We start from the raw sequence: 20,063 nt of genomic DNA on the forward strand, positions 1-20,063 counted from the left end.
AAACTTAAAAAAAAGGATGTCTTGGATGGATCCTACTTATCTGTTTTCATTAAAAAAAAGTTTACAATATAACTATGTTTTGCTTACTTAACTACTTGCATCAAGAAAAGTTTCCACCCCCAAATCACAAAAAATTATTATTTTATGTTAGTTTAATGTGTGACAAGTTAAAACACTGCACTGGGTGCCAAACTACCTAGCTACTGCACTGTCCCAGCCACAGCTGTTGACTAATTGCCTTCCTTTTAGACAAGCAAAGAAGTGGCCATAGGTGATCTGTTGATGAGGCAAAGCCCATAAATAAAATGGTTTGAGTGAAAGGAAGATGGTTCATATGTATCACCTCGAATCTTACACAATAATTCGTTGTTGTATAACAAATGATATGCTTGCAGATATGTGTAACTCAGTATTTAGAATGTGGAAATGATACAGTATACACTGAGGTGACAAAAGTCATGGGATACTTCCTAATATCATGCCAGACCTCCTCTTGCACAGTTTAGTGCAGCAACTTGATGTGACATGGACTCAAAAAGTCGTTGGAAGTCCTATGCAGAAATTTTGAGCCATGCTGCCTCTGTAACTATAAAACTAAACTCCATCCCAACAGGCCTTAGAAGGCCCAATGGTACTGACCGCCATGTCATTCTCGGCCTATGGGTGTCACTGGATGTGGATAAGGAAGGACATGTGGTCAGCGCACCACTCTCCTGGCCACTGTCAGTTTTCGTGACTGGAGCCGCTACTCCTCAATCAATTATCTCCTCAGTTGAGCTCACAAGAACTGAGTGCACCCTGCTTGCCAACAGCACTCGGTAGACCCAGACGGTCACCCATCCAAGTGCTAGCCAAGCCCGACATAGCTTAACTTCGGTGATCTGATGGGGACTGGTGTGACCACTATGGCAAGGCAATTGGCATGCTGACTCTATAGCCATCCATTATTTCAAAAGTGTTTCCAGTGCTGGATTTTGTGCACGAACTGACTGACCTCTTGATTATGTCCATAAATGTTCGAAAGGATTCATGCTGGGCAATCTGGGTGGCCAAATCATTTGCTTGTATTGTCCAGAATGTTCTTCAAACCATTTGTGAACAACTGTGGCAAGGTTACATGCTGCATTGGCATCAATAAAGTTGCATAATTTTTTGGGAACATGAAGTCCATGAATGGCTGCAAATGGTCTCCATGTAAACACAACCTACGCTATTATGGAGCCACCACCAGCTTCCACAGTGCCTTGTTGACAACTTGGGTCAATGGCTTTTTAAGATCTGTGCCACACTCAAACCCTATGATCTGAGTACAAATGACAGCTCTGCCAATACACTGGCCTTTTACACCTCGTGTACATGATACTACCGCCATATGTGTATGTGCATATCACTATCCCATGACTTTTGTCACTTCAGTGTAATCTGCCATGCTATTCTAGAAGAAAATGTCCCCCGAATAACATTCCAGTTTTAGTGAATTGACACTAGGAGGAGGTTGGGCTCTTTCACTTCGTAATATTTATCCTGTTTTGTAAGAACAAAAATTGACAATGTTTTGCATCTAATGCCTGGCAGATAGGGAGCTTTGTAGCCAGGTGTATAGGGCAGCAGGTAGTATTCTGAATAGTACCAAACTGCGTGGGCAGAGAAACCTGAAATATGTAAACTTTTATTAGACTTTATACTCTGTTATGACAGCAACAAAAAAGGTTCAAATGGCTCTGAGCACTATGGGACTTGACATCTAAGGTCATCAGTCCCCTAGAACGTAGAACTACTTAAACCTAACTAACCTAAGGACATCACACACATCCACGCCCGAGGCAGGATTCGAACCTGCGACCGTAGTGGGTGGGCGGTTCCAGACTGACGCGTCTAGAACCGCTTGGCCACACCGGCCGGCTGACAGTAACACTTTAGTTTTTTAAATAAGCAGTAATGATATGCTCCTTAAGAAAAATTTATTAAATTCACAACAACCTAACATTCTGGTTTTATTGACAACTGTTAATGAAAATGTTCTCAAAAAAGTTATGTTTGTGGTCTGATTCTCTCTCAAATACTGTGCCTGCTTTCTTAAAATAAGAATATGTCATGTCATATAACTAATTTATGTCCAGATTTGCTGTTATAGTAACTGATAATTTATTTCTGCATCTGACAGTCTTTCATCTGACACTGGTGGTTAACTTGAGTTGATGTGCTGCAACCAGACTCACCATAAACGCTAATTCTGCAGACAGTGGTGGTTTCTGCTCGTTTTATATGATGTATGGTGATGATTCCCATTGATAGGATGATCACCCTATTTTGCAGAGGAGTCTAAAAATGGTGGGCTGGTTGCAATTAAATAAAGATAATACACAGATGAGGGTGTAATTATTGTTGCATATAAAGCCTCTTAGGAAGGTGCATGAGTGGGAGGAAAGGTGGGCTTTCGCATGCCCCTGGAACAAGAAACACTTCCAAAAGGTAGATAAACTTTTTAAGGCTAACATCATAAGGTGTGGAAAACAACAGGAAACTACCAACGTAAAGACCCTACTGATATCCCTTGACCTACTAAACAAATCTCACGTGCATGCCAGGTCTTGAGAAGAAGAATTTTGGGAATAATAAACCCACATTCAGATCTATGGGTTGATGCTTTATTATGAGAGCAGTTAGTGTGATACTGTACAGAATAATGAGAGCAAAACGGAAATATCTTGACAGATAACTGGACAATGGAATATAAGAATGATGAATGGAGCAAACAAACTGAAGAACCCGAGAAGAAAAATGAAGATGAACAATATTAATATTTTAGGACCACGTAAGTGTGCTGCAAAGAACAGGAACACAGAAACTAAAAAGTAGTATTAGAGGAGAGAGAAAGGCAAATAATGCTAGATTGAAATACAAGAAAAAATTAGATAAGACCATTATGGGAGTTAAGCCATTGCATGACAGAGTACTGGAAATGAAAATGCTGAGCAACCATGTAAATATTTTGATCATTCAAGTTCATGAAGCAACAGCCAATATGGAAGAAGAAGAAACAGGTTAAATGTGTGAACAAATAGCACAAATCTATAAAGAAAATGGAAAGGGGAATTAAAAAGTATGATGGTTGGAGATTGGAAAAGTGTAGTACGGAAAGGTAAATAAAAGAATGTAGATGGAGAATATGGCCATTGAAAAAGAAATAACAAGGATGAAAAACTTCTGTCCTACTTTGAGTGCTATGATCTGTGGATTGCAAAAAGTCTGTATTCACAGAAAGTCCTGATATCAAATGGAGAAGACCCTTGTTGCAGTAGGTGCTAATGGTGATCATAAATTGCCAGGGTGGTCATATGAAAAATGCTGATGCTTTGCAACAAGAAAATGAGATGTGGTGAAGTTGAGCTCTGAAGGATTTATGGCATGAAATACATTATTTGAACATTATTTGATACAGACTTAGAAAATATATGCCACTGATGAAGGGCTATATGCCCAAATACTGGCGTGCAAATTAAATACTTTTAAGGTGCATCTCATGGTAACAAGGTGTTACATATAAACTGCAAAACATCCAACATACAGGATTTTCACGTCTCCCTATCTTTGAAGTAACTCTTGTCATACGTCCAGAATCTTTGTGATAGCCAACATTTTCGAATTGCAAGGTTTGTAAAATATAGTAACATTGAAAAGTGTGTATTGTTGGAGTCACAAACAACTGTGGTTGAGTTTAGGCTGGTTTTAATACCTACATTGTCCGACATCCTAAGCATTGAATAGTGTTCTGAGTGCTCTGCTGTGAATGTTGTAGGCAATGTAAGCATTAAATGTGATGGTAGTGAGCAATTTAGTGAATTTTTACTCCATTTGATATGAGTTGTCATCACTGTTGATGGTGGTCAGCAACAAATTCTACATGAGCTAGTGAGAGAAGTAATTTGCAGGATACATACTTTCTTCAAGCACAAAGCATGTGGATATTCATACCACAACTGTTGCTTGGAAACGGCAACACTGCAGTTACCGACTATGCCACAATCTGCATGAGCCACCATCATTTGTGAATCGGACTATAGTGACAAACACAAGTAGCTTAATGTGGTAATATACAGTAAATACATTTGCCTAGATGTGCAGCACAAATAGCTTCCACACATATGTAGAAAAGTATTGTAAAAAACACTGATGTTTCTCCTCCAGTGCAAGACAACACACAACCTTCCTGTCACAGTATTGTCTGTGAAGAAGACAGCATGTGTCCATACCACAAACAAATTCAGTTATGTAAAAAATAAGTGTGCAAGGTAGGGTACCAATAACACAGGCTAACGATGGAAGACTTTTTTGCTGAAAATACCTTATTCTTATGTCTTTAAGCGTGGGAAATCCAAATATGATACTTAAAAAACAGTATCACCCACCATTTCTTCACATTTTACAGTTAAATTTATGAAATTAAGCGAGTTTTTAAAGAATTTGACAGCTTTTATATAGTTAAGGAGGTGTAATGAATGTAGATGACGTTGGTAGCACTGCAGAAAAACATTTGCTGGCTCAAAGTGGTCGATTCTATTTTTATGTTAACAAATGGTATTTTCTTTACTGTCAACCTAACCTCACTTTCCCATTTCCTATACATGTGCTCACTACAAAGTCTAATTGTGGTTGTAAAAACTCTGCTGACAGTTCTTGTTATATTTGTGGTGAATTAGTGATTAAAAAACACCAAAGAAACATTATAGACTTTGTGAAAAAAGGTTTATCTATCGTACTTTGGACCTGAACTTGGTGATCAAGATAAATCTTGGGCGTCACATAAGGTACGTTATGTGTGTGTCGAAGATCTGAGAAAATGGTACAATCTTATTTAGATGAACCAGATGACGATGGATTCTATTGTATATAGAAAGTCTAAGAGTCCAAATTGTTTACTCAGTCCGAGCTTAAGAATTTGGTTAGGGATCTGGGCTTAATGAACAAAAAAGCTGAATTGCTTGGCTCTAAATTAAAAGAAAAGAACTTATTGGCAGTTGGAAGCAGCATATACATGTATAGAAAGAGAGAGCAGCAATTTTCCAAGTTTTTTCAACAAGGTGATTTAGTGTACTGCTCAGACATTCCCGGTCTGATGAATGATTTTGGTATTGATTCATCCAAAACTAGTGATGGAAAAATGCTACCAAGGCCCCTGGAAAACCAACATGATGGGGGACTACTGTTGGTCACTTCACCGAGAAGTTCAGCACACGACTCATCGCAGAAAAAGCTACACAAGGAGCTTCAAAGAAAAAAGAGAAAGAAAATAAAAACGAATTCCAGCTGACAAGTGAAACCTCTATTAACACCTACCAATGTTTTAAGTAATTTACTGTAAGTACAAACCATGCTTATGTTGTAACAAAGCGTTTCATTAATAACCCCATTTACCGTATACCATAGGATTTTTATACAATATAATAAAAAGCATATTGCTTGAAATCTATGGTTAGATTTGGATTCAGCTCATAAAAATCTATAAAGATCAGCTATCAAAGTAAAAAACGTTTTTCAAAAAAATTTTCCGTTGGCCTGTGTAATTTTTTTGTCTAATCAGTCACCCCCTAATGGACAACATATTTATAAAAACGTGATTCTAAAAATTTTAGAAGAAGGGCTTGGATAAATGGAGAAGGAAAAAATAGCAAAGAATGTAAAGTTTATAGGGCAATTAGTGTGGTTTGCCACAGAGCAAAGGCTGTGTGTAGGGTTGTAATACAAAGTTCCAAATGAACAATTGAGGGAAACTAGGGAGAGGACTAGTTTTAAAACTAAGGAAAGGAAAAATGAGGTATGATTAGATGTTTGGGGACAATAGAAAATAGAATAGTAGAAGTTAATAGGGATATTTAATCTGTTTTGTTGACTGGCAAAAGACATTTGACAGAGTTGATTGGAGTACCTTCCTGAGGATATTGAAAGATGTTGTAGACTGGGAGAACAGAACAACAACAAAGTAAATGTTCACAAATAAGTGGTACAAATGAGGAAACAGAAGAGATGGGTGTATTGGAAGATACGGTAGACAAGGATACTGTCACCACAACTTTTCAACATAGATGATTGTAAATGAACAGATAAAGGACAGACTGCTCATAACAGACATTCAAAAGCCGAGTAGGCTGGATACTGACAAATGACGCATTTACAGCATACATCTATTTCAACGCTTTGACTTGTACAGAACCCCTCTTAAATTCCTGAAGGTCTGTTCTTTAACATACAACACAATAATATAATCAATAAATACCATGTAGGTACAGCAATATTATTCGAATTTAAAAAGGCAATTTTCTGAGTTCCAAAGCAATTACTTTTGAACTTATTTTAATTTATTGGCTTCTGGCATACAAACTTTTTAGCCATCATAATTTAAATGTACTGATATTTATATACGTAGCAACATAACATTTGTTCTTCTTCATTCATGTGTGTCTTCTGGTTGAGATTGTTGCACTTACATTACAAAGACACAATTGACAGCTAACCACTTAGTTGTTAATTCATTTCTTTAATCAAGTTCAGTGGTCACAATTCTGTTTATTTTTGTCTTCTTTAGCTATAAATCTGGATGTGATGTCATAGGTCCTCCTGGTTGTCTCTCCAAGTACTGGGACCATGCAAAGCAGCTGGCAGTGACCAAAATCAAATGGCTCTGAGCACTATGGGACTTAACATCTGAGGTCATGAGTCCCCCTAGAACGTGGAACTACTTAAACCTAACTAACCTAAGGACATCACACACATCCATGCCCGAGGCAGGATTCGAACCTGCGACCGTAGCAGTCACACGGTTCCAGACTGAAGCGCCTAGAACCACTCGGCCACCCCAGCCGGCCATCAGTGACCATGTCAATTACTTTCAAACATAATTTCATTTATTTTTCTATGTTAATTAATCTATGTTATAAAATTACTATGCCTGATTTGTTGCATTGTGGATATTTTGGTAAATGTCTTCTGTTGGTGTTAAAAACTTAGGCCATTTCAGCCAACAAACTTTGCTTCTTATCTCAATTCCTGTATAATCCAGTAACTGTACATTCCATAACACTGGCCTTGCCTCATACAAACTAATGAAATATACAACTTCATCCTGAGCCCACTTCCTGACAGCTTTCTTCATTACTTTTTTCCGCCAACGCATTGCTGACATTCACTCGCAGAACGTACCCATCATGACAGTATTTCAGTCCAAACAATACTGGTATATCTTTACAGCACGAGTCTTTCCACTGTTGATGTGGTGCCATGGTTAATTTTCAAGTCACTTGTTCCTGTTTTCATATGGGATCGTGTCTCTACAGTTAAATCTTTTATTTTCGTTTGTTAATTCTATATAATATGGTAATATGGTTTTATATGTTATTTGATGCGTAGCATAGTTTAAGTCTAGAACTTTCGAAATTGGCTAATTGCTAGTTTAAGGCCAATTCACACTGGCATTTATGTCAAAATATTCTACAATGCATTTCAAATGGCTGCATCCACACTGTCCATCACAACACGTAATGTCATGGAATCATATAGGTTCCTCTGGAGGAAATTTTTGACAGCTGACGTCATCCGTCTGTTGCCGATCATGTGACCTACAAGCTCCTTTCCTCCCAATACACGGCCGTGGGCAGATCTCCATATTTTTTCATTTCATCGTGGTTTGTGTGATTGATAGCAATTATTTATTACTTGCTATAAATTGTTTCATTTTTAATTTATTTTCTTAAAATTTGTAATAACTGATGACAGACTAATTGAAGTAGTGATGCAGCAGTCTATATTGTACAACATGAGTGTACTTTATTACTTGCCCTCTAATACATTAATAAAGTAGACTTTTATACATACCAGCAAATTCCAGATTCCTCTTCTTCAAGCTCCCTGTGTAACGTATGAAATTCCCCTTCTGTACCATGTAATGACTTTTTTCATACCCATGCACTTTCTTTGTGTTGTTTTGCACTTTTTCCTGACTTCTCTAATACACAAGCTATCCCTGCAAGCTGCAAACCATTTGAGTCCAATGAATGTCACTTTCATACAAATGTGGACTCCAACATCCATGGTTCCATGCATATAAGCTACAGCGTTGTGTATGTGCACTTCGCACGTAAAAGCATTTACAAATCATCTTCCAAACATCGCAGTTTCTGCGAAAAGAACAGTTGAGGACAGCAATGCAAGATGAGATCACGTGATGTGAATTAACTTGACCTACCATGATGTGACGGACGGTGTGAATACACCTTGACGTGATGATGGCGTGATGTGACAGTGCTATGACAGGACAGTATGTATTGGCTTTTAGGAAGTAAAATGGGCAATTTCTTTGTTCAGAAACATACCAAGGCCACGTATGCCCAGAGGACCCATTTTTTTGCGAAACAAAGAATTTTACTCAAAATTTGAAACTATTTACTTTTAAGCAAAATCTCAAATAATTGACGAAATTTGTGAAATCACATCATTTGAAGTTAACCGGGAAAATTCAGTTTGAGTTATGGCCATGAAACCTGAATATCAATGGCAATTAAATCTACACAACTTTGATATCTTACGTAGTATCAAGTGTTGCCGACTTCCGTTTCCTGCGCGAGGGAGTCAAGTTAGGTTCGCACATGCAACTAATGTGGCACTACAGCTTGTGGCTTTCTGTAATGGCATCATGAGTTACTGTTAACATAGGACACCACAAATTCTACATAGTTGCACAGATTTCAATATGGCATCCATTGAAATCATGTGGGCTGGCATGAATGTTATAGTGCAGGTTATGATGTTAGAGCAGTGACAAGAGTTAAATACAAGGAAGATGAACCCAAAATGTTGGATCTGAAAATAGCTTTCGCACAGGGATAAATGAGGGGCCGCAAACACAAAAGAAATAACACATGGAGATGAAAATGCTGTCTGCAATGGCCAACTAACCAATAACTGGCATGTAAATATCATCATGCCATTCTTCCAAGATTTTAGGACTTCACTGTGTTCGTTGATATAGGCATTTCAAATAAGTAATTTTTGGTTTAACAGCTGCCACACCATATTTGGGAGCCATTTTCTGCATACAATGCACCCCCCCCCCCCCCCACCACCACCACCACACACACACACACACACACACACACACACACACACACACACACACACACTGCTGCAGAAAATTAAACAAAGGTAGTTACAGAAGCTGCAAATGTGTACCCGCTGATCACAGTTTTCACTTTTTTTAGTAATAAAATGAAAACATGTTTAAAGCTAACGGACAGAATGCTTGTGGTATGAAATATTGCCACCAGGGAGCAGTGATGGAAGGAAAGTGGTGCAACAAAGTACAACCAAGTTGAACTTTTAGTGGCATGACAAAAGCTGTCTCTCTTTAATTGCACCACTAAAAGCTGACATTCAACTGCAGTATGCCATTAGCTGTGGCACCAGTTTTGTTGCTTGTGTGAATCTGGCTCAAGACATTCAACAGTGTCTGGTGGATTCTTTGATCTGTTGGTGTATTGCATGTTGGAAATTTTTCCTGATTGTTGATGCACTCAGTTTTGTATTTTGTTGTTTGTTTTTGTGTTGCAGTTTATTAATATGGTAGTGACAGCTTTTGCTCAAGAAAATGAATTTTCTTTACTAAAATTTGATGTGTTTGACGAAACTAGGAAGATACTTATGTGCAAATACTGCAATGTGCAAACTGGGTGGCAGAGAATGTTGGTTGATTGTTGGGGGGAGGAGGGGGGGGGACCAAATAGAGAGGTCATTGGTCCTACGATCTAAGGTGACAGAAACTATGGAGGGAACAACACAAACATCACAATTCAGTCACTAGGAAAGGAAAATAGGCGAACAAAGAGGGACATCAGGGCAGCAGGAAGACTAAAGAACAGGTGGCGGGGGGAGGGGGCAGAGAACAAGAGCACGGAGCACCCCAAAGGCACTACGCATGACAGCGTGCCAGCAGCACCGCCGACCCATCTCAATCCCACACCATGAAAGGATCTTGACACAACGGGAACAACACCTGGGGAAGAAGACACAAGGAAAGGGGAAACAAAATATCAGAAAAAAATGGAGGGATCAGACAAAATGCCTCCAGTTTAATGGCAACCAAACCAACACCAATGCTAACTGAGGGACTCCAATTCCAGAAGGAATTTCAGGTTTAAATCTGGTAAGACAAAAAACTTTCATGAAGAAAGCTGAGGACGGACATAACCATGTGAGGATTGTCTGCTAACAACCAGAACAAAAAAAAAGGGTGGGAGTGCCTATTTAATGCAAGGGGCCAAAAGGCAGTGGCAGTCCAGGGGGGTCCCTGCAACTACAAAGGGGCTGCAGCTCATCGCACAGCAAAAAAGCCATGGGTCAGCCTGGTATGGCTGATATGAGAATGGTAGATTTCCACTGGAAGAGGTGGAGGGAAGAGTGCCACATGCTGTGATGCTCTTGTCACATTAAGTTTATCAGACATGGGATGACACATCCCCTCCAACAGACAGCCCACAACTTGGCAAATACGGTAGTTATGGCAGAGACCAAGGGGCAGTGGAAAAAACACTAGGCGATAGCCTCAAGGCCCCTACTGAGTCCGTACATAACAAAACTCAGATGAGGGAGGACAAATTAATAAAGAAGAGGAGGCAGTAAATGGCCATCAGTTCTGCAGTAAACACCACACACTAGCAGGCAAGAGATGGTATTCCTTGCCAACAAAAGGCTTTAAGGCATACTTCACTCAACTGGCAGATTTAGAGCCACTGGTAAAAAAAAAAAAAAAAAAAAAACTGCTGTAGAACAATGGAGGCTTTTGAACCCTAGAAGAGATCCATCCAAACCCAGGGCCAAGGAACTAACCCAGGAGCATTGTTCCAGAAAGAATGTGGGGGAACAGGATGAAGAGGGAAGATTGAAATCATGGCAGAGAGAAGTGAGGCAGAGCCCAACCGGTAAACCCATCAGATGGTGTGCAGCAGGTGGGCGACTTCCCAAAGCTGCAAAAAGAATACAATAGGAGGGGTGAGCAGGTTAAGAGTGGATAGCAAAGGCATAGGAAACCAGGATCTAGGACTGCCGAACCAAAAGAGTGGGGGAAAGCAGTGATCCCAACATCAACCAGAAGACTATCGACAGGGCTAGTGTAAAAGGCACCGTTGGCCAAACTTATACCACAATGTTGGACTGGATCCATGAAGAGCAGTGTGGAAGGGACCACTGAGCCATAAACTTGACAACCATAAACCAGATGAGTCAAATGATCTGCACCCTAACAGGCATGGGTGAGGAAGCGAAAGACAATGAGTTTATGGAAATGGTCAATCTTCCAGAAGGCAGATATTGGGCAAATTGTCAGAAAGAAGACCCAAGAAACAAGTGGGGGACCACAGCCAGGCATTGGATGTTCAGGTAGAGCTCTGGACCAGGTTGGACTGTAGTATGGTGACAGAAATGCACCACTAGGATTTTTGGGGTGAGAACTGAAAACTGTGTGAGAGGGTCCATGCAGATGCGCACCTGATGGCACCCTGAAGCTGTCGCTCTGCAGAGGCCACTGAGTGGGAAATAGCACAGATGCAGCAATCGTCCACATACAGAGCAGAGATGACTAACTGTCCGATGGAGGCCACAAGTCCATTAATAGTGATGAGAAAAAGGACACTTTTGTGGACCACAATTCTCCTGTGTCAGTGGAGAGCTGAGAATGTTGCCAACCTGGACTCGGAATGACAGGTAGGACAGGAATTGGTGAATAAAAATGGGGAGGGGGCTCCGAAGACCCCACTCATGGAGTGTAAGATGTGATGGTGCCGTGTCATAAGCTTTACAAATATCAATGAAAACTGCAACAAGATGGCGGCATTGAGAAAAGGCCTGCTGATCCGATCAAAGCACGTTATTGATTGGGGACCAAACTTCCTGATAGTCACACTGATAAGGAGACAAAAGATCCCAATATTCCAGGACGCAACTGAGCCACCATCGGTTAAAATAACTTGCAGAGGACTACAGTCAGACTCATCGGCTGGTAACCATTGAGGGATGATGTTACCTTACCGGGTTTAAGGACAAGAACCACAATACTGTCCCTCCAGTGAGAATGGTAAAAAGCACTTTTCACCCAAATAAGTTTAAACACCCAGAAGAGATACTGTCATTGTGGAGGACTGAAGTGTTGAAGCGACTGTTTATGGATGGAATTGGGGCCAGGGGCTTAATTGGGAGAAGAGCAGAGGTGAGGGCCAGACAAAACTCCCATTCAGTACAAGATTCATTATAGGACTCCACCTGAAAAGGAGTAAACCCTTGGGTCCTGTGGCCAGTTAGTGTCAGACTGGGAAACATCAGAGGGAGCAGTTCTGGGAGGGGACACCATCACTGGCAGATGCTGAAGAAGAGGGACACTTCTGCAGCCTGGTATGGGGAGCGGCATCCAGAGGGAAAGGTGTGGGAGGTGCAATGAATGGTAGAGGAGAGGGGGGCATGACTGGGGCAAGGAAGTGGGAGGAGGGGGAAAGGTCGTAACAGAGGCCAAGTTAAGACATCATAGACAAAGTATTAAGATGGTCGTATTTCTGATGAGCCTCAGTGTAGAGTGAATGATCAGGGGACCTACTCCTGTATCTTTTCCTCCTTATAAACTGGGTAATTCAACGAGCCTGGGACATGATGGTCATGAGAATTAACACACACGGACAGTGGAACACGGTGGCTCCCCTCATGGAGTGGGTGTCCACAATCACTTCATAGAGCTTTCACTGTACAGTGTGAAGATATGTGCCTGAAATGTAAACACCAAAAACACCTCATGGGTCACAGGGCGTACATCACAAAACCTTAACATCATCCGGGAGAGTATCCCCTTAAATGCCAGAATAAAGCTACTGGTATCAATGCGATTGTCCTTACAGCCTTTCTGAACATGTAGGACAAAATAAATGCCCTGCCATTCCAGATTGGCCCAGAGTTCCCCATCAGTTTGCAGGATGAACTCCATATGAAAAATTACTCCCTGAAGCATATTCAAAGACAGGTGAGGAATGATGGACGTCGGGATGTCACCAAGATGGTCACAGGCACTAAGGTCAGCAGATTGGGTGGCAGTAATAGTCTTGATCAACTACAAACCCAATCACTTCTCACCCAGAGAGTCTACTATGCCAAACTTGTCTTCAATAGTTTCCTCAAAAATAACAGCTTGGTAGCGGTGAAAGTGCCCCGTCAGTCCTAGTGCAGACAAGTTAGCAAGGAAAGGGTTTCACCACAAGCTGGCAAGCCCAGCCCTCCTCCCAGAATGTAGCCAGCGAATGTAATGCTGGTGATAAGAAGCAGCATTAAAAGATCCATTGTCAACTGAAGAAATGGCCATAGAGGAATGGCCAGCTTAAAGCTTAATGCATTTCATACACAAAGCATCCACCCTGATACCATCCACTCCAATCGAGCTCTCCCTGTGGGTGCACACCCAGCTACAGTAAGTGTCATCTGACACAGCAGCCATTGTTGCGAATTTTGATGCTCCTGAATGACAAGTGACCACACGTAGTAATACACATGAATGTATCAGCTCTCGTATCAGAAGTGTGAACACTGTGTTGTCAGGTGTCTCAACCAAGAGAGTATGTGATGACCCCCACCACACGGATGGGCTACCATGTTGGCCATCTAGCATTAAAGAACAACAGTGTTGAGGAAGACTTGGAAAGAGCAGTAAGGCCACATGGTGAAGATGTGGGGTGTTCTTTCCCAATTGGCTCACACAGAGAGAAAATTTAGAAGGGGAGACCAAACCCCAAAGGGGGTCCAAAAAGTCAAAAAGGGAAGGCGAAAAAGAAAAGCAAGAGGAACAAAAACCAGGAGGAATAACAGAAACCAGAAGGATAGCTGGGCTGATGTACGCAAGGACACAAACAGCAGAAGGAGGGGGCACAGAGAGGAAGGAGCAAGTGCAGGGAGGGAGGGGCACAGGGAAGCAAATGCAGCTCTGGAAGGAAGAAAGGACCGCAATAGCTCGAACCATTTACGAGCTCTCAAAAGATCCGTGAGCCTCGACAGGGAAAAGGGGGGGGGGGGGGGGAAGGACAAAGAAAGGACACGTGCCTAAAACATATTAATAACAGTTCTTTCCTTAAGAAGAACAAGGAGAAGACACGAACAATGACAGGTTTCAATAGATAAGTTACTCTCACACTGTCAGTGAAGCAGTAAAATCGATAAAGAATAATTCATTTTATCAAAAACATGAGCCAAGGCCAATATTCCACTGGAAAAAGTTGTTCAGCAGGAGATGAGAGCGTGGATGAACAAATGTGTACCGTATTTGTGTAATATTACACATTTTTGGAGGGGAATAAATGTGAGTTTAACTTGTGTTGACACCTGTTTGATTGCAAATCTTCAAAGCAGCAATTTTCCTAGTATTATTGAAAATAGACAGACATCATTTCATGTAATGAAATGTAGCTGGGAGGGAAGATAATTCCTTCAAACTTGCCTAGAACCCACCATCCTGCCTCGAAAACTATTCTTACTTTTATAGTAAGAATGAGACTGAGACCTTCTGAATCAGCAAAACTCAAACTTTTCTCTGCTGCCAACTATCATGTGGGAAGAATTTTAAAATATATAAATAGTGTGACCTACTTAACTTAACCTAACCAAATGGTCATGCATCAGGATTTTATGATGTTTAAAGAATGAAGTTTGTGATCATGTCCCGATGCTGGCAAACATCTATTTACACTGTGCAAGTTGATCACAATGACATGCACTCATCCAGCACTCATTATGATGGCCATCTGAAGCCTTGCAATGAAATCAATACCCATATTTTTTTTCCATAATATCACTTACTACACTTACATGGGAATGGGAACTGAATTGAATGCGCTTTCCGTACTCAGTACATGAATTATTATTCTGATATTAATCATGGTAAAATATGAACATTAGTTGGCTGAAACCATTGAACACAAATGAAATCGTAGGAGCAATACATGCACCACAAATGACAATCAAACATCCAAAGGAACATTTCAAATTGTTTTCAGTACCCCTTGGAACATTAGTAACTGATGCTCTTTTTCTAGTTCAGTGATATTTAGCTTTAGATAATATATGTTGGATTCCTCATTAATTTCAAAGACACGGAAACAAACAATTTAATTCCTTAAACGATTTTAAATAGTACTCAAATACTAGTCTATTGACATTTTTAACGGTGCTGGAGACTTGCCCTTAGCTGGAAGATGGAAAGGTTCAGTATCTTGAATCATCAAAGAGGAGGAAAGGTTAAAAGAAGTTGTGAAAGATGAAAGAGTTTCAATTCTTTGTGATGGATGATACAACAGACAGAAAGGGGCAGTGTGTGTTCATGGTTCTGATAAGACTACTTAGTTGTGGCAATGGTCCAGTTCAGAAGTTGTTTGTTGGGAGAGTGCAAGTTGTTGCAAATGAAAATGCTACAATATTTCACAAGCAATAATGAGTGTAATCCAGAAACTTGAAATTCCGTACCAAATGTAGTTTTTGTAACTATAGATACAGCTTGTTTGAGGGCAAGTGTATAAATACAGTTAGGGTTTTATATCAGAAGGATTCATAGTACATATGCAGTGCTGGGCTCATAAATTATATTTGGTAGGCAGTGTGTGGACCATGGAACTTAGTGATCTGAACCACTGTGAAGTGCAGGCAAAACCCAGAAGAGAAAGGATGCATACATTCAATTCTTCAATCAGGAATATGAAGCTGAACTCACGAAAGCTAAGCTTTTTCCCACTTCTGTCATCACCAAGTGGAACTCGTGGTTTTTAGTGTCAAGTACCTTGGAAAATACCTGAATGATGTAGTCGAAATAACTGAAACTCTTGAAGATGAGAGTGTTGCTGTAAACTATTTAGAAGTCTTTGTCTTTAATGAAGTGTCTAACTATTTTTCTTGTTGAGTTTTGCTCAAAATTCTGCAATTAGCTGCTGGCATTGGAGAGCCCAATATACCATTAATTCATGTTCCACAATTTAAGCTTAGTGATCTTTCAGAGAATTTTAAAGTGCTAGACGGTGCCGTTTTTTAAAAGACAATCTCGGATTAGCTTCATAAACTGTAGAAGCAAATGCAAGTACAATTAACATCTGTGTTCCCATATATGGGCAAAGCAAGCCTGACAAAACTGAATCACTTAATGAAGTGCTGTCACAAGAAAGTTTGTCACTTCTACAAGTAAACTGTTTCATCCAAGAAACATAATGAAAGATGATTTAGACAATGCTGAAATCTCTCAGCTAATGAAGCAAATTCATATTCTACAAGGACTTTGAACATCAGCACATCTTGAACCATACACACTGTTCAGGGGCTTAATTGCTAGCAGTTGTACAGAAGGTAAAGATGTTGATGCAATCACTTTTCTTCTTTCCATGAAATCAGAATATGGGCATTTTGTGGAAGCTGCAGTGATGGCTTTGTGGATCTCAGTAATAATGATAGTGATAGGTCATTTTGAACATACTGTAAGATAATATCTGACAGGAGAACAACTCTGACTCTGAGCAATGTGGAAGTCGTCGTATCCCTGTCTTTCTCAAACTGAATGTGCTTAGGCTGGGCCCTGCTTATCAAAGTGAAACAATGAATGTTTTCCAAACATTCGTGCTTTGATGTAAGTATTTTTATCAAATGAATAATTTTCAAGCTTTTTGAATTATGTAAAAATAAGAGATGTTTCACTGCAAATATGCTATCAATAATTTTTGCTTGGCTTTTATTGCTTAAAAGTGGAAGTAAACTTTAGCAAAATTATTGACAAAATGACTTAAAAATAGTGAAAAATATACTTTAAAATCTTCAAAATTATAAAATCTGGCAAGAAGTTTCACCATCAACAGGTACACCTAATTATCACTCAAAACATGCAGTTTCATAGGTACTTTTATTTAACGTGTACTTGGGTATGGCAAAATATATTTGTAAGATGTGATAGTGAACAAACAGTGAAATACAACACAAATTTGGGACGCAATATGGCTGCTCAGCACTCTTTGAGTACTGTCAGCTCTCCAGACAATGCCAGTATAGTCTTTCTTGCCTGTGAGCTATGTTGAGCAGCTCTACGGAGATAGAGGTTGCTGTCAACACGAGAGGTCTAAACTCAGAGCACAACTATCTGAGATCTTGCCCCACTCTTGAACATTGCAGACGAGCTGACTCTTGGTGTTGTTTACACTACACATATTACTTGCAAAAGCTCCCTGACAGTGAAAAACTCTCACGTGTATACCTGGATTATTGGTACCAACTACATTTACACACCAAGACGACATAAGCAAACAATTCACTGAAACCACTGGGAGAATAATGTTGATGTAGATGATGTCATGTAAATAGAGGAAATTAACTGAAATTTTAACACACAAGCTATTTGTTTTGGTGTGAGAGAAGTTAACATTAATGACACACTGTGATATCGGAGGAAATTTATCTCATACTTGATCTGATTAATCAACTGATGAAGAAGATGATCGTTATCCTCCCAAGTGGAGAGAGAGGGATTGAGAACCACATTGCACAAATTTTCGTAACCACAGGGAACAAGTACTGCCAAATGGGCAGTATAATGGAGAAGCAGCACTGTGAAGATATGGCATTATGAGAATGCAGCATGAAGCAATGAAGTTGGGAGGAGATTTTCAATGAGGACAAGGAAGGACAACACTAGACAGGTCACCAGTGCAGCTTAAAAATATCTTTCATTGTGTTTACCTGCAGACAGAATTGCTAGCATGTTTTCATCAAATCCTGTCTGATGGCAGATTTTTCTGGGATAAGGCAGCTAAGATCAAAACAGTATTATTGTACAGAAGTGTGTAATAGGACTCCTAAATAACCTGAGGATTCTTAGACTTATGTGGCAATACATTTACTCCCTAATTGTATTTATGGTCAATTACAAGTGTGAACATAGGATGAAATGTGCAATTTACTAGCACTACAGTACAAGTAAAAATTTTTTTCATGTAGACTATTCATCCCTATCTAGGGTTCATTATGGAGTTTTATATTCTGGCACAGAAGACTATAACAGAAGATATCATGGAGGATATTGAATATCCCTGATATTCAGAAACAAAGTAAATTAATAACTCCTTAACCAATTCTACAATTTATCTCGACTCAGGGATGTGAATTTCAAAGAATTATAATAATTGTGTATTAAACATTTTTGACTTTGTCAATACATAAGCAGCTGGCAGTGCTGTGTGTGAAAGTACACAAATGCTTTGTTTGAATTATTATAAAGAAGATGGGCAGTGGCCATTTTCAAAACAGCTGTTTTTTCACCTAATACACGTGCACAAATAAATCTAAGGACTAATTGTCACTGCCATCATATCAGCACTTGACAGTAGTAGCCAGCAGTTATTGCTTTTGTCTGAGAATGTACCACTTGACTTCTCTCACATTAACCAAGGCTTTCTTTAACAATGGGATTTAGGGAACGTGTGAATGAAGGAATGAATAAATCTAGAAATTGGTTTTGGCTCCAATTTCACTCTGAAAATACTCCTTCATCGACTTAAAGTTGTTTTAGAATCCAGGCATAAAGTTGTTGATTTTCCAAATCATCAACACAACTGCTAATAGAATTGATTACCGAAGACAAGTGCTAACTATTATGATTTGATGGGGTGCAAAATAAACACGTACACATGTGTAATTGGCCTACAGTGCTTTTGGTAAACTGTATTGAGTTCTCAATACAAAGATTCCAATGTGTCAAACTGAAAGTTTATAATCTGTGTGTTTTACCATTTTTGACTTATGGCAATTAAACATGGGCTTTACATAAACAAACTATTCAAATTTGGGGGGCTGGATAGTGAGTAATTAAGGGATAGATTGCAGCAGTTACTAGGAGAGGGAGGAAAATAAAAAAAAAAGGATCAAGAAACAGAACAGAGTAAATGATGTAATTATGACTGCAATAAAATTAAATGGAGCTGGGCAGTATAAGTAGTCAGACAGAGAAATTGTAGGTGGACCAAGGAAGTTCTTTGCTACATTACAAGAGATAAGAAAAGATTGTGATGACAATGTAATGGAAAGTGGATATATCATATTAGAACATCTACAGGAGCAAAATGTACGCATATCGTTGAAGACCATAATGTGTGGAAATGTCTTGAAGAGAGCTTTATCCAGCAGTGGATATCAAGTATACTTTATTTTTTGAGGCAATGGCAACCACTGCACAATTGGTCAACAAGATGTGCGCTAATGTTACAGGAATACCAGTTAGAAATTTACTATATAGCAAGGAAGAATAACATAATGCCACATGCTGTCATGTTCACATGAGGATTTAGAAATATTAAATGTTGTAGAACCAATGTTCAAAGAAATACGGAAAATGTCATGAAGAGTGGGGGGGCAAAAAATATGTTCGGGAACTTCATTACAAACATAGAATTTGAACAAGACATACTCAAAAATCTGTTAATTGAGATGTATGCCTCTCAAGTCACAAAACAGATGTATTAATTTAAAGAGTATGTTTGAATAACAACTGGTCACAGCCAGCAAGCTAAAGTCATTAAAAGCACAGAAATTAGATCAAATAGTTTCAACAGATTTGTACAGATCATAATCGATTGTGAGAGCAAAAGGAAATTTTATTATAATTATGGTCATAATGGAAGTGCTATCAATATTTCTCTCTTTGTACACACACTCTAAAACAAATGGCAAGAGTATTTCAGCCCACATTTTAATACAATCTGGAGGCTACCACATGAGGAGTTACAAAGGCACAAGGCAAACATAATTTTTAAGAATATGTCTCTTTTCTAACTTTCTTTCTTTAATGGTCTGCAGAAGAACATTTAAAAATGGCACAAGAAATGATTACAAAAAACGTCAATGAACAGAAGGAAGCACATGACACATTAGTAAGGCCTACTGTATATACTGTGTTGTTGAATGACTCAGGTAAACTGACACAATCCACATGAATCCACTGCTTAAAGACAACTGTGCTGTCAGGATTGTTT

At 39.4% G+C, this 20,063-nt stretch overlaps 1 pseudogene; it reads right to left on the minus strand.

Annotated features, from left to right (window-relative positions):
- Positions 1-803: 803 nt before the first annotated feature.
- On the minus strand, positions 804-922 carry LOC126095925 (5S ribosomal RNA; annotated as a pseudogene).
- Positions 923-20,063: the final 19,141 nt, after the last annotated feature.

Source organism: Schistocerca cancellata, chromosome 8 (assembly GCF_023864275.1).
Source record: "Schistocerca cancellata isolate TAMUIC-IGC-003103 chromosome 8, iqSchCanc2.1, whole genome shotgun sequence".
Taxonomy (NCBI): Eukaryota; Metazoa; Arthropoda; class Insecta; order Orthoptera; family Acrididae; genus Schistocerca; species Schistocerca cancellata.